This window comes from Alosa sapidissima, chromosome 3, assembly GCF_018492685.1.
Source record: "Alosa sapidissima isolate fAloSap1 chromosome 3, fAloSap1.pri, whole genome shotgun sequence".
NCBI lineage: Eukaryota > Metazoa > Chordata > Actinopteri > Clupeiformes > Clupeidae > Alosa > Alosa sapidissima.
This window is the reverse complement of record NC_055959.1, coordinates 24,981,588-25,008,664: the sequence shown is the minus strand read 5'-3', so window position 1 is coordinate 25,008,664 and position 27,077 is coordinate 24,981,588. Positions and strand designations below refer to the sequence as shown.

The 27,077-nt window shown below is 40.1% G+C and overlaps 2 long non-coding RNA genes across 2 annotated transcripts; one reads left to right on the top strand and one right to left on the bottom strand.

Moving 5' to 3' along the window:
* Positions 1–214: 214 nt before the first annotated feature.
* On the top strand, positions 215–21,180 carry LOC121706054. The gene is made up of 4 exons (XR_006030961.1): positions 215–224; positions 10,848–10,853; positions 20,011–20,017; positions 21,052–21,180. It is a non-coding gene; the product is annotated as an uncharacterized LOC121706054 (long non-coding RNA).
* Positions 21,181–24,908: 3,728 nt separating this feature from the next.
* Positions 24,909–26,773, bottom strand: LOC121706053. The gene is made up of 2 exons (XR_006030960.1): positions 26,169–26,773; positions 24,909–25,627 (listed from the first exon to the last, which is right to left on the bottom strand). It is a non-coding gene; the product is annotated as an uncharacterized LOC121706053 (long non-coding RNA).
* Positions 26,774–27,077: the final 304 nt, after the last annotated feature.

Sequence of the window (27,077 nt, the reverse complement as noted above, 5' to 3'; positions counted from 1 at the left end):
GTTAATGCAATTACATGTCCTCTCGCCATTTCCTCCTCACAAAGAGCCTGATCCTTGGTTGCAGTGCTCAGGCTGGGAGCCACTCAGCATTAATCCCCCTTGTTTTGGATTGTGCCAGCAGGACCAGGAGAAGGCCCGGGCCCCGTGCCTTACAAGTGCGTCCAGCTCCCAGAGAGATACTCACCAGCATGTCATTACTGGCCTGCTGGGTCCCTGAACACAGGGTTTGTGGGCAAGTCAAGTATTTCCCCAGTGCTTTCTGTGGTTGGCAGGCCATGCTCAGCAGAGCTTTCCTGATGTGAATGTGTAGAGATAAATGATGTTTTGTATTATTTAGTCTAATGATTCAAAATGATATTTGATCCACATCAGGGTTTTTTACATACATACCATGACAATATTATTGCTTTTACTTTTACATTACCTACTGTATAACATAAATCGAATATACATTAAGTTTATGCAAGAAATAAACGTATTTTATAGACAGTAAACTTATTTTATAGAGAGTGGTAATACTACACACATACTGTACATTTCATAATAGAATGCAGAGTGTACCATCCTTACAGAGCCATTCTGTTAGCATGTTTGCTGGTTTAGCCAAAGAATGTTGTCCATGAAAGGGTTTGTCCACTTCCTTTCATAACCATCAGATTATAAAATACAATTTGTGTTATGAAAGCCCATAGAAATTCTCCTGTCCATGAAGTCAAGTCAAGTCAAGTCAAGTTTATTTATATAGCGCATTTCATACACAGAGGTCATTCAATGTGCTTTACATAAACAAAACCAAACAATAATAACAAATAACAGCATAGAAGGGCAATATAGTCAAAGAATAGTTCAAAAGGTAAAGATCATAATAAAAAGAAAACATAAAACACACAAGGTCACAAGGTAAAATCATTTAAAAAAAAAAGAATGATTAAAAAGACAAAATAAAAGACACAAGGTAGAATAAAGACAGATTCAGAAATTATAACTCAGTACAGTTAGCAGAACACATCTGAGAACAGTTTGGTCTTAAGTCTAGATTTAAAACTGGCTACAGTTTGGGCCTTTTTAATGTCATCCGAAAGTTGGTTCCAGAGCTGAGCCTAGCAGCTAAAAGCTGCTTCACCCTGTTTAGTTCCAACAGCAGGTTTTACTAACAGGTTTTTCTCCTGAGACCTGAGAGGTCTGGAGGGTGTGTACTACTGAAGCATGTCTGAGAGGTATTTACAGTAGGTCCTGCTTCATTTACTGATTTATAAACAAGCAGTAGTGCTTTAAAGTCAATTCTGTGACTTACTGGAAGCCAGTGCAGGGACTTAAGAATTGGAGTAATGTGGTCAGTTCTTTCCGTTTTTGTGAGAACCCTAGCTGCTGCATTTTGTATCACCTGAAGCTGTTTGATAGTCTTTTTAGGAAGGCCTGTGAAAAGTCCATTGCAGTAATCAATCTTGCTGGAGAAAAATGCATGAATGAGTTTTTCTAAATCATCTTTTGACATCAGCCCTCTAAGTTTGGCAATATTTTTGAGGTGGTAAAAAGCTGATAAAAGCAAGGCCGGCAGTGTAATGCTTAACCACAATTTACGTCCTTTGTATGTTGTCCTTTGTAAGTTGTATGTAATTCATGCTGGACCTCAAGCATGTCACATGTCACAAGATGATACAGTCATGGAACTTATTCAATACAACTTCTAACAAGTATCTTTTATTATCCAAGAAAACTCCAACCCCATTAACAATCCGTTTTTATCATGCCAAGACCTTTAAAAAAAAAAACGCCAATCCGTTTATAAGCCTTCATCAGGAAGTAAAACATTGTATCCCTTCCAAACAGCACCTCAGACAAACTCAATTTCAGTTCAGGCACTACTTCTTAAACATTTGTAAGTAAGTATTTCATTAAAACATAGTTTACAGGATAAATATTACAAATGTTTCTCAAAAGGATGATAGTCCCTAAGGCAGGGCAGTCGTGCAGTCTCAGAGAATGCTCAGTCAAAACACTCTGGCTGGGGGAGGCCCCATGAATGAAATGGTTAGTGTGGTAAGAACCCTAAGGCTCTTAAAATAGCCAAAAGCTAGACCTGGGAAAATGAGAAAATGGTGCCGTGCAGGCCTATTCCAGCAAAGCAGCACACTGTACCCAGTTGGCAGTAGTGTTTTCAAACTCAATCTACAGAGCTCACAAGGAGCACAATAAAGTGGTCTACATGGGTGACAGAAATGAGTAGAGTAACCTCCTGGAAGTTGCCGGGGGCTGCTACAGTATACAACTGAGGTGAAAATAAACAACTGAAAAGGCTGCTATACCTAGTGCCATTCAACTTTCAATGTTACTTTATCATGTACAGTATGGCGGTCTTGGTTGTTGTCATGTTCATATTGTTAGGAAGTGAATATGATATCTAAGGTAATCATCATGTTCAAAGGATAAGTAAGAAGAAACGGTAATTGAGTTTGCTTCACATCTCTCAAACACTGAGAGCTAAATCACCTCATTGTGTACACAGCAAAATCAAATTAGCATCTGAAAGCAGAACTACCAAAGATGGACTTGGCATGTCCTTCACTGCCCTTAGCCAGATCAAGAAAGTGAGGTGTATCAGTATATTTTACTTCTGAAGTAAGCCATTGGACCTCCTTCAGATGGCTTAGATCAGAGGCATACAACAACAACAACACTTTGAGATAAATTATATATATATATATATATATATATATATATATATATATATATATATATATATATATAAGCATCAGCACCAGAGGAAAATATATGTATGGGAAAAAAAGAAAATATAATGAATCTGAAATAACATTTTATGTTTAAAGGGTGATAACATTGTTATATAAAAAAAAAATCATTTTTGAATACTAACAATATTTATATTTATATATATATATATATATATATATATATATTGTTATTATTCAAATATGATTTTATTTTATTTATTTAGATTTTGTTTCACTCTCTCATGCAGGTCCAACAATGTTATCACCCTTTAAACATAAAATGTTATTTCAGATTCATTATATTTTCTTTTTTTCCCATACATATATTTTCCTCTGGTGCTGATGCTTGCATGTCACTATGGACCAACATAGAGGTCAAGGACTCACACATTGACATGAAATATTGATTTTTTTATAGCATATATCTGTATTAAAATGTCATGAGACCTCCCTAAACAATGGATTCAGGGCAGTTGACCCTACAAGACCCATAATATTGATGTCTCAAGAGTTTTTCTTATTTTATACCCTATAGGCAGCTGCTCCGGGTGAAAGGATATTGTTACAGAGGACTGAGGAGAGATCTATAGTTTGTTCAAGGGAACTGCACTAAGTGTCTTATATGAATGTCGGTACTTTACTTGACGGGTGAGTTCATAACACATTCATAGCAGCTGTCATAAACGGCACATAAAGCATTCATGACTGTTTCATGAGACATGACTCAACATTCATACCAAACCTTTCATGAATGTGGAAGACAGAACGATGAGAACTTGTCAAAATAAAAGTCCAAAGTCGCAAAACAGCATTGCCATTTTTGTTTTGTTCCAAACCTCTTACCTGATCACGTCACATCTGAGTCAATGGGCTACTCCAGTGCCAAAAAGAAAGAACATGGTCAAGCAAATAATTTTTGCTTCATAAAAATGTATTTGTTTTATGATGTAACCTTTGCAGATGATTTCTCATCTTTTGCTAATGGGAATGTCCAACCGTTCCAGGTTACATAAACACGGGTCAGCTGAATGTAGGCTAGTTTACCTCCAAGTGTTATACTCAGTGATTACGAATACTTCACAACTTGTATAGTAAAGTGACATTCAATGTAGACATCATAAGATATTCATGAAATATTTACAAAGGCTGAAGAGATTAAATTAATGGTATCCAGGTTACACAAACACAATGTTGGACTTTTTTTTTTTTTTTTACTTTTTTATTTTGACAAGTTGTTGTCATTCTGTCTTCCACATTCATGAAAGGTTTGGTATGAATGTTGAGTCATGTCTCATGAAACAGTCATGAATGCTTTATGTGTAGTTTATGACAGCTGCTATGAATGTGTTATGAACTCACCCGTCAAGTAAAGTGTTACCTGAATGTCTAAGTTTGATAGCATAGTTTCTCATTTCAAATGTACATTCAAATTAAATAATCATGTTTATGCAACAGCTATTTTAGTATTGCTCTCCTACATTAATAAACTGCTATGGGACATTGAAAGAAACGAAATAAAAATAAAGAAAGAAAAAGAAAGAAAATGAAAGAAAGAATCACATGTTGAGTTGTGTTTTAATCCTTGAGAGAATTGGATATATTAATGTAAACTCAGAAGAGTGTGGAAGTAAGAAATTAAGATGGCTATCCCTAATTAGCACTGGGAATTGGGTAGAAAACACAAGCAGTCATATTCTGGGAAAACAAGAGAATATTTCTGACTGTGAAGAGTAAACCTCGTGATTTGCTAACAGTGTGTTTAACCACCCATTTTAGCTCCCAACCTTTTTATGACAACTCATAAATTTCCTTTCTGACGCTTATATTCATCCAGCTGTGACATCTGTTACTGCTATCCTCATTATCACTATTTATGGCCCATCATATTGATTTCTTAATGACCTGCAAACTTATTAAAGAAGCAAAACTTTGTTATGTTTCTGTGGCTCCCGTACTTTAATCAGCTAGTATGCCTTTGCAGTTGAAAAAAAAAGGCTCTTCTTCCTCTACTCTCTTGCACGCAGTAATAGTGCTTTAAGCAAAACAAAGCAGATGAAGAATTACATCTCGCCTCTCCTTTTTCTGTCCCAAATTGTGCCATTGACAAACGACAGGAGAGACTTTGCAGCTCTCAGCGGCACAGCACGGCCTCTGAGCATCTTGCTTTATTTGTCTATTTAGAAAGCAGAATAATTGCCAAGGTCTTAGGTGGTAGAGCGGGTGTGGCAATGAGGAGAATCACCTAGAGTGAAGCTGCAACACAACACAACACAACACAATAGAGCACAATACAGACACACAACACTTAGGGCTAAAGAGGCTCAAGCGCATAGATATTAAACAGCAGGGAACTGTATATTGTCAGGGCTTCGTGTGGGTGGCAATGTGTGTGAGGCAGCCACACAGGGCCATACCCATATGCCTCTACCCCTCCGAATGGAGCAGGTCAGGTTTATAGGATATCATTTCACCAGAGGATGCTGAGAGAGCTGTGGAAGAAAACAAACAGCTATATCACAAGGGGGAGAATGAACCATGCTGTTTAATGACAGATGAGGACAGATTTGCAATTGTAATAATCAACACTGCGGAGATCAGATTAATATATGAGGCTACCTCAAGAGTGCAGGGCCTTATGAGTTCTCAGCACAGTGAAGAGAGAAAAGAGAGGCTGGGAAAACAGTGAAGCATTGGCATGGTTGGCGTTTTGCCTCCACGATGCTGGAGGTTTAGCCGTTATTGATTAGACCTATTACGTGCTATCTGCTGGAGGCTTACAAGAGGTATCTGGCACTAGGGAAATTGACATTTGGATAAAAGAACTCCACTTTCTCCATCCAATTTACTTTATCTAGCTAATTTTATTGATGGTGGCGCTCCATGGTCCCTTGACAGACCTCGGCTGGTGTGTTCTGCAGTCATACCTTTTATTCTCACTGTGCTCTCAAAAGCAGGGGTCTCTCAACACAAGTAAAATACACTCAACCAATTCAAACTAGGCTAATATAGAGTAGTACACTGGTAAGTAACAAAAATACTGACGGAGAATGAAACTGCAAATTATTGAAGGAGGTTAATGTTTAAATAAAATTACGCTCACAGCCGGATATTAAAGAACCCCAAACAGTATAATGAGATGGTCCTCAACAAGGTTGGACGCTAACAAAGAGAGATGCTTGCATTTATCAGCTTTCTAGGGCTGCCTTTATCTCATGGTTGATAAAAAATCAAGCTGATCTGCTGAAAAGAGACTGGCCATATCCCTTGCCTGGACTGCTCAGCGGTTCTGTGCGTATAGCGGAGCGATGCATTGTTCACACCATCTCGGGGCTGACATGGAAATTGATCGCTACTGCCAGCCGATGGCTAGCTGCTGCCTGGTGGGATGATGGACACGTTGCCTTAATTGCGCAGAAGTCACCTCCATTTACATGGTACAAGTGTAGGTGAGAGCTCCTTCATTTCCCCATTTAATCTGTGTCCATATCCAGGGCCTGGGTGATCAGGGCCATTAGTTTAGCTCATTAGCCCGTTTCACATCGTGAATTACATTTCACGGGTCGGCGCTGGACGGTCTTGATCTGCGCGATCGTGATGGAGGTGGCCCGAAGTGATGCTGGTGGGGCAGTGACCCCCCCTGACCTCTCATCACTATGCTAATTCAGCACTGGTATTTTGGTGTTAACAGCACTTTCAGGGCCAGACATGAGCAGCGCAGCAAATCCAGGTGTCATGTAAGAAACATTAGTATTGATCTTTGCTTTGTGTTGACTATAAGCACAAGAAACATGCAGTACATACACCAGGAGGAATGCTTTTTGTGAACTGAACAGAATGTACTGTTGAGCAGCACTAAAGCAGCATTTTTTCAGTTGATAATGAAAATCAAAGGTAACAAACAAATGAATGATACAAACTAAGGTTGAGCTCCTTCAAGAGACAAGATGACCTGATTGATTACTGTACTGCATCCCAGCAAAATGATTGATATCTACAATTGTTGAATTGAAATGTGTAGTTGATCATTTCCTGCAATTGTTCTCAGATACCTGGAGGAGCATTAGACGATAGTTGCCAGCAGCTTTGGGTGGGCGAAGAGGTTGTGTTCCTCTGTTCTTATCACACTCATCATCAGTCAAATGTACACAGCCATTGAGTTTGTGATGCCATTCAGAATGAGCTCTTTACTATATCTCTACTGTATAAACCTGAGATGGACTGCTCAGGACACAGCATGCCTGAACTGAGTGCCATCCCCTGACTCTGTAAATTTACTTTACACAAATGTAAATATACAACTGTGAATTTAAATGTACTTTACAAAACAAATGTAAGTTTGAACATGTGCTTGATTGTAACCGGGTATTATGGTAAATGATCAAGATATCATGTCCACCTTTATTTTACATTTATATTGATCATTGTTTAGATGGGGAAAGCCAATTAATACAGGAAATTAATTATTGTACCCCACATGGCATGATGTAATAAGGGGTGATTCCAGATCGGGATTAGGGATGACACTCACGGTGTGTTTTGCCTCTTTAACAATATTCTAAAAGTAAATCGATGATTGACATTTTGTGATGCTATAAGAAACATTTTTTCTGACATTTCATTTCATTGTACGGGACCAGAGGCAGATTTATGTGGTCTTCTGGGGACATTGCCAACACTGTAATTTTTAAGAGCCAATCTCTGGTGGCTGTGCCAACCAATTTCAGCTGTTTTCCTATTCAGCCAGGATTCAGTGGGTGCTGAAGTTCGGAGTCAGAGACGCCGCAGCCAGAAATTGAACTGTGGGCTGACGGAGGCTCCGGCATGCCTGCATGGCTCCTATTGATTCTGCTCCCTGATTTGATAGTATTGCACGGGACACCTCATCTTTGGGCCTCTGCGGTGAAAGAGATGAGAATGCTTCATGCTTGGGCTGACACATAGATATACCGAGAGATGAATACAGAGAATTGGGAGGCAGGTCTCTAGACGTCAACACTTCTTCAGGCTCCGTCTCTGAATGAAGGTCTGTGAGTAATGCCTTACACAGACATGAAACAAACATCAGCATCGCCTGGAGTAACCATACATAAACAATTTAAACAATGTACCACAACACAGCAGGTCACACCACAACCATTACATTACCAATTCATAATACTATGAGAACTTTCGCTTTCAGCTTTGAGATACCCTTGTCAGCAATTCACAGGGGGTAGTTAACCCTTTGGGCGCCAGAGGGTTTTTTTCGAAACGTTCGATTTTGACATCTTCATTTCAAAAGGCTATATCTTAAAAGTGATAAGAGATACAGACTTTCTGTAAATTAGAGAAATATTAAGGATGACCCAAAGTTTATGTAGATTAAATGTTTATATCTAATTTGCATATTATGACGTCATATGGTGGCGGCCATCTTGGATTATAGAATTTTCATGAAAAGTCGCATGTTTGAATGATAAAATGCACCACTTCTTTCCCCGCAAAATGTCCCTCACCTTCTGTATGCTATATTGCACAATACTGAATGCTCAGGTAAATAGTAAGTAGTGAACAAACTGTGTAAATCATTACTAATAAATGGCAGAAACAAACCAAATGCATGTAGCGGTAGACTGGCCTTTTGCTGTAGAGATTTTCCATTTACTACATACAGTAGGCACTCTGATTCCATGTATGGGGCACATATATATTATTCAGATGACACACAAACACAAGTAGACAAGACCTGTTTAGTTCAAAAGCTCATTTGCCACGGCAAGGCACAGTGAGATGACGAGACAAGACAAGAGACAATGTTAGTATTTTTTTCTTTTTGTTGTTTTTGTTGATGTTTTTTTTTTTTTTTTTTCTTAGCTGACAAAGACACACACATCACAAGGGCATGAACACACAAAAAGGAACACATAGTGTATGTCCTAAATGATCAGGGAAATAGATAGCAAATCAACAGTGTAAATCATTACTAATAAATGGCTGACTTTTTTTTTTTATGTAGCAGGCCTTTTGCTGTAGAGATAATGACTCCCTATCCCTATCCATACAGGGCCGGCATTCCCATCATCTTGTGATAGACTATGCATGACCTAATGTGTGTGTGTGTGTGGGAGAGAGCGTGTCACCACCTCCACCATGCGAGCAGCATGGCCAGATCTGCCTCGCGCGCGCCGAGTGGAGAGAATTTGCGCAGCTCGGACTAGGCCTACTGTCATTCTCATTGCGACTCCCCACACTGCCACTACGTTCCCCCCTAACTGTCCTATGAGCACTTCGACCTCGTCTAACATACCCAGTGGCATTAGACAAAGGCTCCACCACGTTACTGTCGCCGCGATTGTGGAGAGGCACAAGACAGAAGCTAGCGCTATGGACATTATGCTACCTCCAGCCTCGTTCGCCACACCACTAACACCCTGCTAACTTCCCGATGAACACTCCGAACCCGTGAAACATTATTCCCACCAGTGACATTGGGCAAACGATTCAACGTTTGTGCTTGGTGTAAGCTAAACTATGGAGTAAACTCTCACTTTGTCCAGCTGCATCGTTGCAAGGCAGGGACGCATCTGAAGCCTCACTAAACGAATCACCGTCATTTTCTGAAGGCAGATATTCCCCTTCAGAATCAGGGTCCGCGAATAGAAGCAGGGCTGCCAACTTTTCAAAGAACCTTGGAGTGAGATTTGGTGGGGCCAACCCAAATTTTGCTGCGGAAATTTTTGTTTGGCTCATTCAGCATTATACCGTACAGTAAAAAAAAACATACATCAGTGGTTCTCAGGTGTAGGGACCAGGCATGGACGGATTATGAACTTTCGGGCCCCTGGGCCCACATGTATTAAGGGCTCCTCACTAATTGTCGCATATTTGGAAGGGGGGGTTGGGGGTCCTTCCCCAGAAATTTTTTAATTTGTTTGATGTGATTTCCTGTATTCTGGTGCATTTTGGGGATGGCCAATACTAAATTCAATCAGATTCATAGCCTACATCCTGATGTGTTGATATTGAGGCAATGATTCCATGCAAAGGCTTGGGCTTCAGGGCCCCCTGACACCTTGGGCCCCTGGGTCTGAGCCCGGAAGGCCCGTGCAGTAATCCATCCCTGGGACCAGGGTCCCAGAGTTAAATTAATATTGCTATCTAAGGGATCTAGCCTACTACTAGGACCATGGGCGTCGGAGGCATTGTGAAAGTGGGTGGGACATTTTAGCAGGGGGTATGGCGGTCCTCCCCCAGAAAACATTTTTTGGACTAGATGCAATTTCCTGAATTCTGGTACATTTTAACAGGTTATTTAGATACTTAAATAAAGCCAGCCTACGAAATGAATAAAAAGTAAATCATGCATAAATTAAAAATAACTCAATATATAGGCTACTTGGCTACGCAATAAGGTTTCCATTATAGCACCACGGACCTTCAATGAACGCATGGAAAGTATGCCGCTCCAAGAAACGCATGTCTCAAAATAAAACTTGCATAAGAAATAAAGGGCTGTCTCGAATACAATCCTGCCCCTAAAGGCCTGTACTTTGCCTTAAGACCCCGGCCGTAAACCTATAGGTTATTATTTATTTGGCATACCTATAAGGCTTTTTACCTTATCAAAAGTGAGGGGGATGACTGATCTTTTCAACACTGCGGGGGATTTGGCGCTTGTCACTGTGTGTGACAGAAGAGGAATGGGAGAATGCGTGTAACAAAAAAAAAATGTTTATGAGCAATTTGCGCGCAAATGGGAGAATCCAATGAAAATGACAATGAAGCACTAAACAGATGCTGAAAACAGCACTGGTATTTCACACGGCAAAAGTGGGGGGGTCCAAACTAACAATTTTAAAAAGTGGGTGGGTGTTTTGTAAGAATTTAAGAAATATTTGTATATTTTAACTTTTAAATGCATCAATCAGGTGCACTTTCAAAATAAATTCAGAGGTCAGACTTGCTTATTTTTATGGAAATACTTGTGCTGTAGCCTAAGCTATTTTGCACTTCAGAATTATAACCATGCACACACAGTTGGAATAGTTATGGTGATATTGCAATAAGTTCACAACCACAAAAACATATGCTACATTTCACAGTTCAAAAATGTTCAAAAATGTGTGTACATTTCAGCACTCCGTGAAATTATGCAGAAGTGGTCACCTGTGTTATTCAGCTAGTTTATTTAAGATAATATATTGGTCATTGTAATGGCCATAGCCTATAGCCTACTGTACATGCTATTCCTTTTTCAGGATGTACCCATATCTGCATGATGTGAATGTTTGCATATGGCTTATGTCCGGCTTTATATCAATATTTGTGTCTCGTTATTTGGTTTTCTTCATATTTTTGCATTAATGTCACTAGGAAGCATGCCAATATAAATATATTCATTTATCTGTAATGGGATTGGCTGGAACCTGACAATATAAGAACCATGATAGTGGTATAATCTATGGCTGAGCAATTTACAAAAATGTATGTAGGCCTACTGACAAATAGTTTACATTAGAATACATTATAATTTCACCCCAATGAGGCTATGTAGAAATGTGTTGCAATTTCAAAACCGGATTACTCAGGAACCACTTATTGCACAGAGGCATGCTTTGTTTATTGTGATATTGGGTTTGCCACGTGTTGTGTGAAGGGTTAGTGAAATATTAAACCGAGAGTAATGGGTGTGCACTGTGTGCAAAATGCAAATCTGATTAGCCTAAATTGCACGTCGGTTCAATGTTCATTTTCTCGCGAACCATTTATCACAGAAACTTGGCGCTAATATCATTGGAAAGCTTAGATTCCGCACGTTCACCTGATGTGTGATATCATATGTATAGGTTTAGTTTAGTTGAACCTCATCTGCCAGGTATTTGACCTACCAGGTTGACACTTCAGCGTGAAAAATACTCAATAATACTCAAAGCATAACTGAAGCCGGGGAAATGCGGGGGGAATGCGCCTGGGACGGCTTCTGAAGTATCATCGCAAATTAGAGAAAATTTAGAAAATTCCACAGACAGGGGGTGCTCTTGAACCCTCTCACCGTCTCTGAAAGCATAACCGTGGCTCAACAGGTAGATCTATAGATAGGCTCATTTTTCAGGCATCTGACCAACCGGATTGACACTTCAGCGTGAGAAATCGGGAGTGTGGCGTGTGAGTGTGTGAAACTAATCAAATGCGTGTGTCTCACGGCCAATGAGTGAGAGTTGGCAGCTATGTAGAAGACCCAACACTTCATTTCAGGTAAACTTTTTTGATGCCATTAGATGATAATTTAATGCAAATACTCGCTGACGTTGACAATATCGCTCTGACAAAGTGGCTCACACGCACACTAGCTCCGGTATTGTACGCACTGATTCAATGCAGCTGTAGCGCGAAAGTTTTGTTTAAAGAGTGCCCTTTTTTCGACTCGGGGATGACGTATGACATGTCTGCCATCTAGTGGAGTGGAGGTCGAACGAAATATGACACCCTATTTGACTAAATCGGCCGTTTTATTCAGTACTATAGTCGACTGTGGCGCCTAGAGGGTTAAGAACCTGACCAACCCCCTTCTGTATTATTTAATTAAAGGAACTGACTGAGTTAACAGAAATTCAACCAATTCAGCCAGAGGACATGACAAATTAATCCATTTAAGTTTGCATAGCAGGTAAGTGTTTTTTTTTACTTCATAAGAAGCGTTAAAGTGAATGCCATGGAAGATGGATTTGTATTGTAGCATTACAGATCCAGACTTCGGAGATGTTTTGTGCAACTTGACAGCAATGTCTGAATTCCCAGCTGAGTGTGCAGTCCTGCATATTATGTGGAAGTGTAATTCATCTCCTCTAAACCTACAGTATCCGATGACCATTCCAATGGTTCAGTCTCTTATGTGGATACAGCCAGTGTTCACTGGCTGTGAACAGAAAAAGAAACGGAGACAAGCACCCTGTTCACCCTGAGAAAGCCCACATGTGGAGAGGTCAATCATGTCCCAAATTATCCAGAACACCATAATGATTGTGCTGTTGAAGGGGAACGGCTTGTTCTGGTCTATGAAGTGAAGAAAAATAAAAGGAACATGGCATTGTTAGGGCACAAAACGGAACTGACATTTCCCTTAGACGGAGAGAAGTTGTAGAGGTGCAGCCTGTGGTATCTGAGGTCTGGGACAGATGGCCTGCACTGTTGGGGAGGTAAGGCTTTCCTGATTTATTTGTCTTATATATTCATGTCTTAAAATATTAATTCCAGTGTGTGTAATTGGACAAGAATGAATATGCTGCATTGGCCATAATAGAAGAAGCACAGCTGTCAAGGGTGGACACATAATGGTTACAATCAAACTATATACCGGTATTGTTTTGTTGATTGTGTTGTTCAGATACCTGAAGAATTTCACCAGCTCACCAGCAAAGACCTCCTGAGAACTTTCATTGCATCCCTTGACAAACATGTAAACTGTATGCTTCTGGACAAACACCTGCCTTGCTTGCTAAGACTGTACCGGACAGGGAGAGGAACTTTTGGTCGGATGATAGGAGACTTTGAGGATAAGCTTGACCAGTTGAGCAAAGTGCCTGAAGCTAAAACTAGGCAAAGGTTGTGCACAATGATCTGTCTTCATTTCAACCTCCAAGCCTTGAGCAACTGGTCTATTCAGTATAGCCAAGGAGCTGTGCACACCAAAGTTCTCCTTTGCCTGATGTTTTAGAAGATACAGAGTATGCAAATATATTTCCATCTCAGTCGAGGTCCACAAAAAGATGTTGTATGCAGTCAAAAGTAAAAAAGTAAAAATGCATATAACCAGTCACTTCTTAGTTCTTGGCATTCGATAACTGTTAATTTGCAGAAGTAGATATACAATTATCTGAAGGTTTGCTGCACTACATGAATTGATGTGTTTTGTGTGTGTTCCACTGGGTAGGCTACATTTTACACAACAGACATTGTGTCTCACCAAAAGAGAATAGCACGGAGAGGCTATTTAGAGGTATATAGAGGTAACATTGGGAAATGGGCTTTATTCAAGTGCTGTTGCTTAATGTAGCTGTAGCTTTATGGTATGACCTCAAAGCTAATGCTAATGAATGTACGCATAATACATATTTTCCCCAGAGAAGTTTTAAGGATGTTGACCAAAAATGCGTAAAAAACAACACTTCCCCTACTGGAGTTCATTAGTCGAGATACGTTTGGAGCACTGAAACAACTAGCCATTGTTGGTTGTGGTCTTTGGCAACACATAGGCTACTATAATCAACTCATAGCCTGACGAGCCAGACCCACATTAAAATGCAGGGTCTGGAAACTCACCGTTCGCAGTGCTCAGTCCGAGGGGCGGGATAATCAGTTGTCTTTCAAATTCCCTCTGCATGCAATAGGACAGCGACAGCGCTATGAGTCCCATGCGTTTCCCACCAGCAGAGCTAGTTGGCTAGTTCAAACGTTTGCCAACTTAATAAAAGCTTAACTCGTGTCACACTGTTCGCTAGCAGCAACATCCATCTTATTTGTTTTCAAGTAGCAGGGAATTCAAGCCAAACCGTTGCAACTCTGCCATCAATCATTATGTTAAGCCCACCTAACGACTCTATACACGATTTCATTGGCCTGATTAAGTTTCGATTTCTGGAGCTCACAAGCCAACGGAGAGTTGCTAGACTAGCCCTGGCAGCAAATGTAATTTGCTTCCGCTAGGGGCGCGTCTAGATTTCTAGGCTAATCAACTCATTAACTTCTTGACTGATCGACTTGATCAGTTTGGTGATGGCAACTGTTTAATTGTCTTAATTGTTTCTAGGTAAAGATCCAGCTTTTAACCCAAAATTTTACCGTTTCTTTTTAAAACGTCCACAAGATGAATCAGATTGGAAGAGTCAGTAGCATTGTACTAAAGATCAAGTTGGAATCAGGAAAATGTTGTCTTTTAGTTTTTCTCAGCACTCAATTATTATACTTTTCCTCTGAACACTGACCTTGAAGAAAGAGTGCTTAAAGGAGCATCTGTAGCCATTGACTGTCCTTGAGGATGATGATTCCACCACATCACCAACTGTGAGAGACGTGGCTGTTGTGTTATAAGGAGCCATGTTACTGCATTACCTACAGTACCAGATCTCTGGACTGCCTTTGCATATCTTTTTAGCCCTCTACGCCATGAACATTGACCAAAGCAGATGAGGTAAACTTTTGAAGCAATTCAGACTTTTCAGATCTTTTTTGAGCTTGATGTAACCTGCATTGTGTTGTACCGCGTGGCTCAGCCCTGCACTCGCTCAGACTCAAACCCGCAAACAGCAGCACCTCAGAAGTCAAGTGTACTAGCAATTGAGCTAAAAGCCCAGGCTGCTAGCTCTCATACTAGCACGACACATAAGGCGTTGGGAGGGAGGTATACACAATGTACATACTACACAGCTACGGACCAGCTGACTTCCGCTACACTCCCCCCCTAAACCTCACTCTTGACCCAGGTCACGGCACCAATGTAACTTACGTTGTGTTGAACCGCGCAGCTCAGCCCTACACACCCGGACTTGAATCTGCAAACAGTAGCACCTCATATCAGAAGTTGAGTAAGCTAGTAATGATGGCACATAACCTCATAACATGATGAACAACATTTCTGCCATTGTCTGAGTGATAGACGATTACCAATCTAGCAACATTGTGTGTTAGAAACACTGCCCCCCCCCCCTCCAAAATCGAAATGGAAAAGAGCTGCTATGCTAAAGGAATTCGAAGATCTCTTTCTATAGACTGCTGTCGGTGTATTCTCTGCAGTTTTGGAGGAATTATTGGCAGTTCATACAGTACATGTAGCTCCACTGACAGCAATGCCATCTTGGCCCCCATGACGACAGCAAATTGAACACTGCGCATTCTATTTGTCTCCTAAGCGACTTGGCACTCGTCAATTGATGTCATGTCCATGTTAAAAACCTGTTTCACATATACCGTTTGTTAGCAATTGGCTGTTATCAATTGCTACTAGATATAGCAATGCCAGTTAATGAAGCATTACAGAGTGTTTTACCCAATCAAACATCATAGCAACATAGTGACAGATAGAGGCTGGACACTATTGTTTCTAGGACTGATTTAATGTGACACATCTGACAGAACTGCTAATAAAGAGCAGTGGTTCTCAACCTTTTTTGAGCAAACGCCCCCCTGACCTTACTTTGATCCTCTGGCGCCGCCCCCCCCCCCCCCCCCCCCACACACACACAATTAAAAAAAAAAAAATAATAAATACACCCCCGGGTAGGCTATAGGCCACTCACACTCATGCTATATTGCTTCAATAAAAAAACGAGCCCATTTCTGTGCTGTTTTGGTTTCTTCTGGAATTATAAGAAAATGTCCCTATGAGCCTATTTTATTATTAAGCAGATTTAGCCCACTGTTAGAAGCAATAGGAGACTGGTTGGGTAAAAAAAAAAAAAAAACACTACCACATCAGCATTGGTTGTAATGATTTTTTTTTAAAAACATTAAATGTAGGCAACAAGATGTGTCATTTTATCATGAACAAAAATCAAGTGCACATCACGTGAACAACATATGCACATCGCAACAATCCAACCAATCACAAAACAGATTCTGCACTGTATGACCACTGAGCATAGATAAACAGTAAAATGTAGCTGGGATGGTAGAGGGGTTAGAAAAAAAAAAAAAAACACGTTCCCAGCGCCCCCCTAGGTTGTATGAACGCCCCCCGTTGAGAAACCCTAAAATAGAGCATTATACGGCTCACATTTACTAAATTCAAATTCGTGGTACTCTGGGTCCGACCAAGCTGACGAGTCATGGCAGACCTTCAGAGGGCATTCTCTGGGCATTTCTTTTGCAAATTCCTGTTTACAACCCATCGGTGGACGACTTTAGCGGACAAATGGAAAGCAGAAAACAGGCAACTTTAGTGTAGCTTAAATCTGACTAGACAAGCTTTCCTTTATTTCAAGTGTCAAAGCTTTATGTCTGATTTGAAAATGTGTATGATACCAACAATTTCTAATTTTCTTTTTTCACAATGTGCACTGTACTTTCAAATGTTGAGTGATGCATCTCCATACCGGCAAAGGACAGTAAATTAGTTACGTAAATTTTTCAATAAATCACGTTCTAAAACAACAGTTTAAACATTCAGGTTGAGTCTGAAGTGAAATGGAAGCCACTCAAATTGACCATACAGCACTTTACCCACCTTCAGAAAGCTACAGGACTCCCAGCCCTCAGCTGGACTCAGCCCAAGCAGAAACTGATCTAAGGTCAGTTGAGTAACCCGAGGTGGGAGCGCACACACACATGCATAATGCAGCTCTGCACTGTTTTGGGTAAAAGCATCAGCTGTATTGTAAATGTAACCGTGGGCCCAGAGCCACAGTGTGAATGGGCCTTGTCGAGGAGGCTCACTGAAATAGAATCATTTTCACAGCTCGTCTCAGTAGAGGATCTTGATGTTATTTCCAGGCTCCGTTCCACTACAATATTCCACAGGCATTACCATCATGTATGATAGAGGGAGTGCTCTATAAAGCAGCAAGTCGTGTCACCCTATCTCCTTTATCCATGAGCTCTATTCACCATCCATTAGCCCAAACTTAGATTGGGTGACTGTGGTGGAGATTGAGAATTGTCCACAAATAGATATGTGGATCCATGTGTTTTGACAGTTGTATGCACAGATGTATGTAGAACTGATGACTGCTTTAACATTATGGTTGGCAGCAGTGCAAAGTAACATTTTTTAAGTTCCGCTGGGTAAGAGCTGGGTAATGAGACAAATGGCCGCTTTTGAATGTGACTGAATAAGAGATGCACACTGATTGTAGCCGAGTTGAGTGGAGTGAAAGGAAAAAGAGAGGGAAGACAAGGCTGTGAAGAATCACTCCACCTGGAAGAGATGAGAGATGTCATATTACTAGGAAATGTGGAGTGGCTTGAAGTTATAATCCGTGACTATAATTCAGGGCACATAATGTTACACTTCACCAGCTAACAATGAGGTATTTGGAAAAAAAAAACTACACTGTCTGAGGTCCAAGCTTGGTAAAAAGGTAGAATTGAAAAAAGAACTTGTCCTTCTTTCAGGACATTCATCCTGTCAAGACTAAGAGGTCTCCAACCAGTCAGGATGGTAATCTTCTTGTCAATCATGTTTCCTTTCCAATGCAGTTAACATGAACTGGACAGACCTGGTGAGACTGAAAGGAAGGTAATGGTTTTGGAGATTCAAAACTTTTGGGGGAAATTCTAACCCCAATATTTCAAACCCCTGAACAGTGCTGAGCAGTGGAGTACTGCTGAGACAGCAACCTGCAAATACAATGAAAGTGATAATCAACAAAAAGTGAAGATAGAGGAAAATTAATCAGTTTTAATTGCAATAGTCTAGACAAAGAACGCAATATACCATCAAGTAGATACGCTTTCTCTTGCTGCCAACACATTCAGGAACTCCATGGTCCGATTGCTATGCACACTGTATCTCTCAGCGGCATTCTTCATTCATGCATATTTTAGCCTGAGTTCCCCTATACACAAATCCGGCGAAACGCGGAAGTAAAGCAGCGCCGCCATTACTGCGTTGCCTTGCTGCTAAGGAAGTAGCGAAGTAACGTGTTGGTCCCGTAGGCGGCTGTAGCAGACGTTAGCTGTAGATGCGAAATCTTCTTCTTTTTCTTCATTTTTATTTAGTACGTACCGTAAAATTTTAAATAATAGCCGAGTCCCAAAGAGACGCCTGTCTCTTTTAAACGCCTGGCGTGGCTACAGGTTTGGGTTAAAGGCCGGTCTCCAGTAGAGGCCGTAGGGGAAAAGCTAGAGTTCCAAATTGTATAACTTTTTTTCAATATGAACTATGCCTATATGTCCGACTTCGTCATCGTTCAATTCATCCGTTGTGTTTAAAATTTGCGGATAGGCCGATGGTAAGCTTGTTTTTATGCTGGCAACAAAACCAGAGGGGTTCGCGAACATTATTCTTTATTCTAAATGCCATGGCGATAAAGAGAAAGAAGTCAGAAAAGGAATTTACCTTAGACTAGGCTATATCAGAGCCCGTCTACGGACATTCATGAGACATGACTCAACATTCACACCAAACCTTTCATGAATGTGGAAGACAGAACGGTGACAATATGTCAAAATAAAAGTCCACATCGTATTTGTGTAACCTGGATACCATTAATTTAATCTCTACAGCCTTTGTAAATATTTCATGAATATCTTATGAAGTCTAAATTGAATGTCACTTTACTATACAAGTTGTGAAGTATTCGTAATCACTGAGTTTAACACTGGTAGGTAAACTAGCCTACATTCAGCTTACCTGTATTTGTGTAACCTGGAACGGTTGGACATTCCCAGTAGCAAAAGATGAGAGATCATCTGCAAAGGTTACATCATTAAAACAAATAGATTTTTATGAAACAAAAATTATTTGCTTGACCATGTTCTGTCTTTTTGGCACTGGAGTAGCCCATTGACTCAGATGTGACGTGATCAAGAGGTTTGGACCAAAAACGGCAATGCTGCTTTGCGACTTTGGACTTTTATTTTGACAAGTTCTCGTCGTTCTGTCTTCCACATTCATGAAAGGTTTGGTATGAATGTTGAGTCATGTCTCATGAAACAGTCATGAATGCTTTATGTGCAGTTTATGACAGCTGCTATAAATGTGTTATTAACTCACCCGTCAAGTAAAGTGTTACCTGCGCTTCTATGGGACTGTGGCTGCCCAGGGCATTATAAAACTTCTCACTCTTAGACCTACTCATATACAGCGCTGAAATGGCGTATTTAGCTGTCTAAATTCGAATCATATGCTGGGGGAGAAATCGTCGGACATCCATGATTATTTTGTTATTCAGCACCCCTGGTCAAAAATATGTTCCCGGGCGCCTGGAAGTAGGCTATGATTTAAAATGTAGACTGTTGTCAAATTTGGCAAATACAATACGGGAGAAACTATATGGTTCATGCTCTCTCATGCTGTTTCATTTGTGCAAAAAAGGAGGGAGAATGAAACATTACGCACATACTACTTGTAGAGTATGCAACTGTATTTGACAAAGGACCGATATAGGCTATTTGCTAGTGACAAAATATGAGCTTTCAGTGTGATACAATCTCTTTGTAAATTACTGTTAATTAAAACGTGTTTCATTTGTTCTGGCTATCCCCGCTATTTGGATCTTACTGTATCTCACTCAATGAACAACATCTCAACACTAAATGAATGATGATCCGTAATTGTCATCAGATAGCCTAGTCATATAGGTAGACATTCAGTGTGTTTGAAATAATTAATTCAATAGTTTCCATCTTTGCAGAGGAAAAGTTTTGTGTAAAGGGAATTAAAGGCCTGTCTTATATAGACGCCTGTCTCTAATACTAGCCGGTGCAGTTTGGTGATTTGGGAAAATAAAAGCCCGGGCTATTATTTGCAGTTTTACGGTATGCAGTGATGCCGGGAAAAGCGTGTTGTGTGGTCGGCTGTTTTAACAACAGTACGACTATACAGACCTAGAATTAAACTGTTTGTGAAATTCACAAACCTTTGTTGCACATGGACTGCCCTTGTTTACAGCTTTACGGATTACACAGAGTTCCTGGTCAAGTGGAGGACCAAGATGTGCGTTAAAAGTGGATGAAATACATACGATTAATAAAACAATCCTGAATACCTGTAAGAACATGTATTTTACTGTTACAACTGGTTGTGGCTAATAGATATTTGCAACTTCTGAAGCTTGTGAACCAGTGCTCGAATTACGTGGGAGCCAGAGGGAGCCGAGCTGAGAGAGTGAGGACTGGCTCCCATGAAAACAACAAAGTCAAAAAGATGGGGGGGGTCTCTCATATCTGAAGGTGTCTGGCATTGTAATTTAATCTTAAACAACGCTCATTATCCATCCCTGTGCGATCATCCCTGTGCGATCTCTGTGGCTACCTGACAACATCTCAGTGCAAAAAAGTCTACTTATTTCCACGGTTCAACACACGAGACTGAACACCCAATGTGTAGCCTATCTGAGACGGTGGTCTGGTTCAAATGAGTTACGTTGTGAAATTGAGAATGGCACTCCGACTACGGTCTGTGTACCTTCAGTTCATTTGATTTTCAAGGTTGAAACAGTGATCAAAAAACGGATTTGAAGACCTTTACCTAAAACAGTACTTCCCAGAGAAAAATAAAACACAAATATTTAAGCATTTTGTGGAAAAAATAATCAAATATACAATGAGGGTTTGAATTTCAATATTGTAATTTCAATTAGTCATTATTCAAGTTAAAAATGAAAAACCAGGCACACTCAACAAGCTACTGCATGCTGACAGCATTTTTTTGCCACTGCCCGAATGGATAATTGCTAGTCTATATTTTCATCAAAGGGAGCAAGATGGTGATGTTGAAGGACAGTGATCTGCACATAGAAAAAAAAAAAATCGCCAGAACATTCCAAGCTTCTCATTTTGATCAATATGTGGCCTAATTTAGGCTTAGCTTAACAGTTTAAACTGCAAAAAAAAAATAAAAAATTGTAACGTCGGTGCGTTTGATTCGTTGTATCGGACTCCCAAAATGCCATATGTGCATGTTGGAATGTGATATATCGGTTTTAGTAGGCCTAGTTGTATTTGCATTTACCTTGTGGTGTGTTAGCATAGTCTTCCCCTTCCCTTCCCTTCCCTCATGTGTTTATTCATGTGTGTTGTGTGTGACTACCCGTTCGTGTATTGTGCATGTGTTAGTGACTAGCCTTGTGTGTTCTATAATGATGTTAACTTTTGACCTGTCTGTGTTCCCCGCTCCTGACCCAATAAATGTACTGATTTGAACCTTGTTGCCTCAGTTGTTACAATATGAATATAAATATAAATTAGTTGTATGTCACTTTGAACAGAAGCATCTGCGAAATACCATTATCATAACCATAACCAAATAGCCTACGTCCTTGGTCAGCTGGCTACTATGCTTCCTTAGGCCTTATCACGTGCACCACCCCCCCTGCCCCCCCCCCGCCCCAATGCAAGGACAGCTCATTCTCGATTCTTTCTCCATTACTATTCTCCTTTACCAACATAATACAGGCAACGATAGGCTAGTCGCGCATACAGAACAACAGAGGAGCCCAAATGCATATTTTCGTGCCTCATGCTAGGCCAGTGAATTGTTGTCAGATTTTTTCCAGCTCTGCGTTCTACGGCTTCCACTTCCCTTGCTCCTAGTTGATACAACGTAGCTGACATTTCTGCATAAGTTAGCTTGTTTACAGACATGTCTCTAATTAAAACGTCATAGGTTTCAATGTAGGACAGCCTAGCGGAGATATGCCAAATGAAAAATTGAGGAAAGTGCCGATTTCACATTATTGTTGTGCGGATTTTGGATTTCGGTCATGGGGATACAAAGTTTAATATCCAAAACAAAAACACGAGGGAATTTCCTATTTTTTAAAAAAAAAAATACAGATATAAGGTCGTTTTTCGATTTTGAAAATCAAATGAACAGAAGGTACACGGACCGACTACATCACTATTTCTTTGTGTTGTGAAATTGAAATGAAATATGGACTATTGCAATCAATATGTTGAAATTAACTAAAAGGAATAGATTTTTATGAAAAATCTCTGTTGTGTGCGTGTCAAGTTATAGCCTAGGCCTATGCGCATACTGCGCAAAAGCGCCACTCGCGCCTATAATATATCGCCTTTAGGCTATGCGCGAGATGTGCCAACTTTTATGAGATAGAGAGACCCCCTTAAAGACAAAAAGATAATTCGAGCCCTGTTGTGAACATATTAACAACACAGCTGGTAATGACAGTGTTCGGTTTTATTGTTGTCATTAATTAATACACGTCACACAATACATTAATTGTCAATAAATTACCTTCATCGGTAAGTTTTGGCCACTGCCTGACATCATCTACCCAATGTTCCCTTTCACCTGACAATTTTTCATGAGCAGGATCTCCTATTAGATATTCTCTGAAAGGATGCTTTTATTGAAAAGCCATTAGAAGGCACCGTCAAGTGTCACACCGTCACACTCCGCAGGCACGCAGTAATGGTGACAGGCAATGGGGGCGCTAGAGTTTGCGGCGGATTGGTGTATAGTGAAGATCAGACAAATTAGATGATTCCGAAATTACAGGAGGTTGCACTCACTATCTCATGGATGTGCAATCTCATGGAGATCCTCATGGATGGATTACTGCACGGGCCTACCGGGCCCAAGGGGTCAGGGGGCCATGAAGCCCAAGCCTTTGCATGGAATCATTGCCTCAATATCAACACATCAGGATGTAGGCTATGAATCTGATTGAATTTAAGTATTGACCATCCCCAAAATGCACCAGAATACAGGAAATCACATCAAACAAATTAAAAATGTTCTGGGGGAGGACCCCCAAACCCCCCAGGACCCCCAGAGGGTAGCCTCTCATAGTGGCAGCTTGTAGTTGTTTGCTGCTTATTCACAGAGAGAGAGATAACTTTAATTAAAGACTTGTATTTCTCTTCCAACTGTGAGATTTTCTCTACCTTGGCTACTGGTTCTGTTTTATTCTTTGGTTCAAATCCTCTTTGTCTGTCTCATTTGTCTCGTCTGTCTCTCTGCTCTGACTTTCTTTGTACTGCACAGCTCATGATGAGCTCTTTCAATGTAATGCTCCAGACAATGATGTCAGTAACCATTTCTACACTGAAGGGACTTTATATCTCACTTGATATATATACGTTGGATTCCTATTTCTTAAAAAAAGGTTATGTAAAATATAGTGTTATATGTTTTAAAAACACTCAGGAAAACATTACAGATTTAGATTTCTGAATTTGACCCCAATTTAGGGTCAAATTCAGAAATCTAAATCCATAACGTTTTCCTGAGTTAGTACACTTATGTACTCTGTATCTTATAACTCACTGCCAAAGTTGAGTAAAGAAGAGTTTGAAAAAATAAATGTGTTGCTTATGGTGTTGTATCATTAAGGACAATTTAAACAGGTAATTTAAACTCTTATTTAAGTGATTTTTGACCGGATGAGTTTTTAAGAGATAGCAAAATGCCATTATTTATAAGTGTGTGTATAAATATTCTGTCATATATTTTTATATTTATTAAAAGGTCCATGGATTATCATGGGCTAGAGTCCATATAATAATGCCAAAATAGACAGTCTCCCCGTAGTTTCCTTTAGCTCATGGAGGAAACTAATCAGATTTATCGCAAGGTAGCTTATAATTATTTACTCCATTAGCCATTAGTGGTCGACACAGAGTGCACTGGCTCACAAAATTAGAATCCTTATCTGTATGTTCCAGAACTCTACTATATCCTCTAACAGAATGTGTAAGTAGAATAGACTATCCTCGACTGAAGTAAATATGATGATATACACAACAGTTCAACATCTAGTATTGTCTGGATAGTGTATCCTTTCTCCCAGCGGATGCATTCTAGCTATATCTCTGCAGGTGACAATGACTTGGTCCTGAAGCTGGGAATTAACATCAAGAGGGCTCACAAAGGACTATTAACTGTCATATTTTCATAACAGATCATGTGCATTATATGAAGGATATTTCCCTGCTTATGGTGAATTCATTGAGGTACTGTTAGCACCCCCCCCCCCCCAAAAAAAAAAAGAAAGAAAAGAAACTCAAAGCATAGGTTTGAAAGATAATGAAATACTGCAAGTTTATTTGTGCTTTGATGCAGTAAGGAGTTTTGTTCTAAAAATGTATTATGTAAACCCTTGCAAACACTGCCAAGATCTTTACTGACACTACTAGAAGCAATGGCGATTCTAGAATCAGACCTTTAGTGGGGCTCAGCTACTAATGAGCAGCTGACAGCAGTCCATAAGGGGCATTTCACATTTCTATCATTTTTTAAAAATGTGGTATACAGTTGGTAACTTGGACCCCTATGATGATTGCTAATGAATGTGTGCAGGTGAATCTGTGCATTATGAGGTGTATTCTCTGGGTACGCTGCCTACAAGCATGTTCAACTTAAAATCTCAGTGGATTTACTTTTAGTTATTGAGTTTTTAAAACAAAAGAATTAATGGAAAAAAGGATGAAATTGATTAAAGTGTATATTTTAGGTTAAAAAAAAAAAACATGAAGGGACATGAATAGATAGTAGATAGTAGTGAGTAGTGATTTTTCTTGAAAAATCAACTTTAAATACAATAGAACAATATTTAGTTATTTTTATAACTGAATTTATGAACATTCCTGACACAGTGAGACCTCATAAGAGGGAGTCCAGCAAAGTTGAGTACTACTTACATGTAATCTAATGTGAGATCATTCTGCTTACAGAAATAGGAACTGCGGACTTGGTTAATTTGTGCTGAGGTCTAGGCATGGCATTGCACTAGAGTGAAGGAGACAGTAACAGGATAAAGAATCTTGTGAGAGTGGAGAAGCATTCAGTAAAGATTCTCATAGTCATCGAAGCAAAGAAGACTGCAGCCATATACAATCATGCTGTACCTCTAGTTAGCCTGTATGGCATATTATAGAGTGCAGCTCTGAGGGTAATGACTTTGACTGTGACAGATCTGTTGATGCTCATTGCCCATTTTAGAATGAGAAGTAAATCTACACTGTTATATGTCCAGGCTCAGAAAGGGGGGTAAAGAAAAAGACTCTACATGTTGTCTATGGAACATGGAAAAAGAAGCATGAATGCATTTACCTGGTATTTACTGTCAATGTGTGCCAAAATTAATGTCAATGTGACCAGGTGTGTTTTATTGTGGAGGGGAATGTGCTGGAGACGTGCCACTTCATTCACTTGCTGAAGGCAGACCTGTGAGCCCGCTGTGGCTTGAAGCTCCCTCTGCATTCTGTGCCACTCTGAGGATACTCAGCACGGAAATCTAAAGAGAATCGAATGCATTTAATTCATGATAAAGGAAGAGATAAAAGGCAGCTCTTGGCCTCTAAGGGAAAGGTGACATGCAATCAGAGCTACTTGTGAGTATGGCACAATTCAATTCTGAGAGAACTGAATCAGGGTTTAGAAAGAATAAAGGACAATGAAGAAAAAAGCCCATGGTCGACAGGCAACAAGAACAAAGGAAGCCTAGAGATCCATATGCCTCAAAAAGGTGTGTGAGAGCACTTATTATTTTACATACGTCAGATACTTCATGACAGTGACACACACAGAGGACAGTTCAAGCCTTTTATAATCAGTGTTGATTTATTCATGAACTAAGTCACCAAGTAATTATTCCACCACCTGCACCTTTTTACTGTGACGGTATATGGCAAATGATATCTATTGAACACACCACACACATGCAGCTGAACACACATGAAGCTTGTCTGTGCTAATGTCAATGCTAATTCATACATGCATTTTAAAAAAGATTTCCACGAAAAGCCTTGAAAACTAATGTTTCATGTCAGACTCACCTCTGCAAGACATGCCGAATAATTGTCTTCCAGCGGGCTGAAAACTGTTGCACTCGCACACATCCAGTGGTGGAGGCGGAGAATTATACAGCACGGCATCCCTAATGAAGCAGTGGCCTACATGTGAACTCAGACATCATCACGACTACCCCCACCAAAACAGTCCTCTCAGTCATGCCGAAATCACTCATCTTGGGGTTGACGAGACTTTACACAGTTTCATTTCTAACATGAGAGGCTTGTGAGTCTGTGTTGTCAGTCCACTGGTGTATGCCACTGTTGAGAGTCACATCCAAGGTCAGTCTGAATAGTTTGTTATGTCACTAATTCTGTAACTCACCAGGAGCACAAAAACTCCCCCAAGAGCAGAGTGTTTTCTTAGAATTCATAGAAATTGCCCACTGAGGTTCCAGGAAAACAGCTTTTTAGCACTCTTTTTGAGGTGAAAATAGAGGTGGGAGAGCGATTCTTTTATTTTCTTTCATCAGCGACTTTGCCATGTTGTTGAAGTCCCTGCTGAAAATGATAATGACGGAGATGGAGAGTTCAGTGGAAACCGTGAATGGTTAAAAAGCCCAGCAGTACCACAACATGGGACTGTCACTGTTTGAATGCCAAATGTACAAAATGTAAGCATCTGGAGAAAAAGAGACAGAGATGAAAGGGAGTACATTTTCAGGTTTTTATGTACCACTTATGGGACCCAGTTTGACAGCGGAAACTCAAGTGAAAGAGGCCTATTCCATCCAGGTTTTGGGTGTTAAATGCATGGGCCATCATGCATGGGTGTTAAAAAATCATCTATTTCTGATGCTGGTCAGGTGATCTCATGCATCGTACGTAGTGTTTACTATAAATGCCAATACCCCAATAAAGACATTCTCTTTCCTTCTTTCTCTTTCCTGTTGG